Source organism: Anopheles arabiensis, assembly GCF_016920715.1.
Source record: "Anopheles arabiensis isolate DONGOLA chromosome X unlocalized genomic scaffold, AaraD3 X_pericentromeric_contig0003, whole genome shotgun sequence".
NCBI lineage: Eukaryota > Metazoa > Arthropoda > Insecta > Diptera > Culicidae > Anopheles > Anopheles arabiensis.
Genome location: NW_024412081.1, coordinates 1797501 through 1802500, shown reverse-complemented (window position 1 = coordinate 1802500; position 5000 = coordinate 1797501).

The following is a 5000-nucleotide window of genomic DNA, read 5'->3' as shown; positions in this document are numbered from 1 at the left end:
GGCCACAGTGGAGGGCCTGCAAAGCAGTTGGCGGACGCTCTGCAGGCCAGGTTATCCGCTGAAGCGGAAGCAAAAGGAGCGCGATGCCATGCTGGCTGAGATCCTGGACCTGGGGCAGCAACTGCGCCAGGAGCTCTCCTGGCAACGCGGCATGCAGCAACAGCAGCAATCGCAACCTGGCCCATCTATGATAGCGGCGGTATCTTTGCGGGCCCCCCAGGAGTCGACGGGGGAAAACAACCGGCAGTTGGAGCAGCCTAGCTTCGCCGATGTTGTTCGCCGCAAATACCGCGGTATGGCCAAGGGAAGCCCCGACAGCCCCCAGCAGCAGCAGCAACAGCAGCAACAACATCAGCAGCAGCAGCAGCAGCAGCAGCGGCAGCCACAGCGACAGGCGGTCGCCGGCATGCAGCAGCAGCAACAACGTCGGCAGCAGCAGCAACAACAGCAGCAGCAACAACACCAGCAGCGGCCAACTTCTGTACAGGCGCATCGTAGCGAGCAGTTGCGCCAGGAGCGACGGCGTCCAGCACGCCCTCGGCAGGACCAGCTCATCTTTGAGCCGGCCGAGGGCTGCTCTTACAAGGCGCTCTTCGAAAGATCCGCCTGAATCAGCGCCTGGCGGAGGAGAACAAGCACGTGCATCAGGGCTACCGCACGACCCGCGACTTCCTTCGCCTTACACTCAAAAAGGATGCAGATGCCGCTGTGCTGCTGCAGCGCATCCAGGAGGAGGTCGGTGATCTGGCCACTGGCCGGATCATCACGGAGATGGCCGAGGTGATGATTACCGGCATCGATATGTTGGCCACAAAGAGGATGTGGAACGTGGCCTGCAGCGGGCGCTGGAACGCACAGTAGTTGCAGCAACCACGTCCTTGTGGGAGCGTCGTGATGGGACGCAGCGTGCCCGTGTCCGACTTCCACGGAGGGACGCTGACCTTCTGGCGGACAAACGTATCCTTGTTGGATACTCGGCGTGCCTGGTGCGCAGCGCGCCAAAACAGCAGCGAAGCGCGGTTCGCTGTTTCCGCTGCTTGGAGCGTGGACACACCACTGCAGACTGCGCCGGCGTGGATCGTTCCGGTCTATGCCTGCGCTGCGGAGCCACGGATCATCGCGCGGCATCATGCACCTGCGATCCGAAGTGCATCGTTTGTGGCGGCCCACACCGCATCGCCGCCCCATGTGCCCAGGCCCGCAACCACAATGTTGAACGTCCTGCAGTTCAACGCCAACCATTGCGAGAACGCCCAGGACCTGGCGTTGCATGTGTTGACCACCGAGGGTCTTGACGTTCTGCTCTTGTCCGAGCCCTATTGCGTACCGCGCAATAACGGCAATTGGGTAACGGACGAGAGTAAGACGGTTGCCATCGTCGTCAACGGCAACCGGCTGCCGATACAGCGTATCAGGCACCGTCAGACCCTCGGTGTGGTTGCGGCCGACGTCGGTGGAATCGCTGTGGTGAGCTGCTATGTGTCGCCGCAGACAGGAGTCCCAGAGTTCCGAAGCACTATGGAAAAGATCGACCTGATCGTCCGCGGGTGCAGCCGGGTTCTCCTGGCCGGCGATTTCAACGCCATGCACCTGGACTGGGAAGCAGCAGGACTTGCCCGAAGGGCTTGAGCTTCTCCAGTTGGCGGACAACCTCGGGCTGGTGCTACTGAACAAGGCAGACTGTCTGCCAACGTTCAAGGGAACCGAGCGGACACAACTCGGTTTCCGCCCAGCCGACCGGACGTTACGTTCGCCAGTAGTGTGATCAGCCGTCTCGACCCGCGCGAGGACAGCGCCCGAGGCTGGCGCGTTCCCGACGTGGTAACGCTCAGTGATCACCGTTACGTCCGGTACGAGGTTGGCGTGAGTCCACCATCATCGAGGGATCGGGCAACACGGCGTGGACAGCGCCCGGCCCGCGTAAGCAATGCCGGTACGCGCTGGAAGACCAGTCAGTTTGACTCCCAGCTTTTCGAGAAAGCGCTGGCCATGACTGGGTTCGCCCGTCAAGCTAACAGCGTCGAAAGCTTGGTCGAGTCGCTGACCAGCGTCTGCGACGAGACGATGTCGCGGGTCTTCCCAGCGCAGGACCACACAGGTCGGCCAGCTTACTGGTGGACTCCGGCGATCCAGACGATGATCGAAGAACTCTCCAGAAAGGAGCAAATGGCGATGAGGACCATTCCGCCCAACGAACAGCTCCAAACGGAACTCGCAGCTGCCAGGAGAGCCTTCGGAAGGCTATTCGTGTGAGCAAGAACGAGGCGTTCGACCGGTTCTTGCTGTCGATCAGGAGGACGAAACCGGAAACTTTTTCCGGAAAGTCTTTCACTGGTTCCAGGCGGCCCGCTCAGCCCCGGAACGCGATCCAGCAGAACTGCGGCGAATTGTCGACGCCTTGTTCCCGGTTCATCCGCCGGTAGAGTGGCCTGATCTCCGAGTTGGCAACATGGCGCCGCTCCGATCGATCGGCCTGACCGAGCTGGATCAAATAGCAGCCAGCATGCACCCGCGGAAGGCTCCTGGGCTTGATGGAGTACCGAACGCCGCTCACGGTAGCTCTCAGGCAGCAACCGGAGCCCTTCCGTCGGGTGTTTCAGGAGTGCCTGGACACGTCCTGCTTTCCGCAGCCGTGGAAAAAGCAGCGACTGGTGCTCCTGCCAAAGCCAGGCAAATCACCGGGCGAGCCGTCGTCCTTCCGCCCGATTTGCCTGCTCGATAATACGGGCAAGGCTTTGGAGCGGCTGCTGCTGAACCGGCTCAACGAATATATCGAGGATCCAGAGAGTCCGCAACTGTCCGAGCAGCAGTTCGGATTCCGGCGAGGGCGATCGACTCTGCAGGCCATACAGCAAGTCGTGGACGCGGGACGAAGGGCGAAGTCCTTTGGCAGGACAAACAACCGTGACCGGCGCTGCCTCATGGTTGTGGCCCTTGACGTCCGTAACGCGTTCAACACGGCTAGCTGGCAGAGCATCGCCGAGGCGCTCCAGGCGAAGGGGTCCCAGTGCAGTTGCGCCGTATACTGCAGGACTACTTCGCCGACAGGGAGCTCACGTACGACACGGCGGACGGGCCGGTTACCCGCCGAGTATCGGCAGGTGTTCCACAGGGGTCTATATTGGGCCCCACATTGTGGAACATCATGTACGACGGTGTGCTAGCCGTAGAGCTCCCTGAGGGCGCCTCCATCGTGGGATTCGCCGATGATCTCGCGATCCTGGCAGCGGGGACAACTCCTGAACACGCAGCAGCGATTGCGGAGGAAGCGGTGGCAGCGGTCAACAGCTGGATGGTGCGGCACAAACTCTCCTGGCGCCGGAGAAGACGGAGTTGCTGATGGTGTCGAGCAAGCGAAGCGGATACAAAACATCCCTGTGAACATCTGTGGAGTGGAAGTGCGCTCGAAGCGGTCGATCCGCTACTTGGGGTCATGCTACACGACCACCTGTCGTGGCGCCCACACGTCGAGATGGTCGCGGACAAGGCCCTCCGTGTGGTGCGAGCATTGCGTGTCGTCATGCGCAACCACAGCGGCCCCAAGTGAGCAAGCGGAAGCTGCTCGCCGCAGTTGCCGCGTCCATTATCCGCTACGGCGCACCCGTCTGGGCGGAAGCCTGACCTACAGTGGTGCAGGCGGATATTGGATCGCGTGCAGCGCCCCTGGCTCAGGGCATCACGAGCGCCTTCCACTCCACGAGCTGCGAGGTAGCGGTGGTTTTAGCCGGAGAACTGCCCTACCACCTCCTGGTGAAGGAAGACGCCCGCTGCTACAACCGACTGCAGTTAAGCCCGGACAGCAGTCGAGAGGCGATTCGCCAGGAGGAAAAGGGAGTCATCGCTGCAGCTGTGGCAGCAACAGTGGGACGACGAGGCGGCGAATAACACCAGCCGCTACTTACGTTGGGCCCACCGACAAGTGCCAGACGTGCGCCTGTGGACGGGCGGAAACACGGAGAGGTAGATTTCTACCTCGCAGGTTCTCAGTGGACATGCCTTCGTCCACGAGTTCCTGCACGTGTTCGGGTTCGCTCCATCCCCGGACTGTCCCAGGTGCGCAGGGTCGGTCGAGTCGGTGGCCCACGTACTGTTCCAGTGTCCCGCTTCGCGGATGTTCGCGCGGAGTTGCTGCACGGCGTCGACGAGGACAACCTCGGCAGCCGCCTGTTGGAGAGTGCGGAGTGGTGGGACCGCATCCAGCAAGCGGCTCGGCAGATCCTCTCCGTTCTGCAGGAGGACTGGCGGGAGGAGCAGCAAAACTTGGCAGCCGCCGAGGCTGCTCAGCCAGTTCCTGCATCCAGCCCGCCCGAGGACATGGCGGAGGCAGAGCGGAGACGGCTGATGCGACGCCGAGAGGTGCGCAACCGCAGCGCCCGGCGGATGCGGCAGCGGCGTCGGCAGGAGCGGCTCGGCGTGGACGAGGTCGTCCCGGCTATCTTGGCACGCGCAGCGGCCAATGACGACGCGGCCGACGACGTAGCGGAGCCGACAGGGGAGGTCGAGGAGGAGGAGGTCAGCCCTCCAGAGCCGCCAATCCCCCGCGCAGCCGGGGATTGCCTCCTCCCCACGCACGATGGAGATGCGGCGACTGCGGCGTAACTTTATGCAGCTCCAATACCGGGAAAGGCGTCGGGCCGGAGTGCTAGGAGCTGTTCCGCAGGGTCGCCAACGACGTGGGCGACTACCACCATCTGCAGCAGAAGTGGAGCGGCGTCGCATTAACCGGCGGCAGAGAGAGAGGCAGCGGCGGCTGGAGCAACGGCAAGCGGAGGTCGAGGCTCAGCCTCCCCCGTGGGACGAGCTGCCGAGCTCCCAGCTTGCCGAACGAAGAAGCAGCCTAACGGATGACGAGCGAGCTGCCGTAACATCGGCGAACGTGTCCGCGCGCTGACGCAGCTCTGTGATGATACGGTGAAACCTGCAAGGATTAGGACAAGGACAACGGTTACCGGAACATATTTAATGTTAAAAGGCGGCAACGAAAACCTTTCACGAAAGGA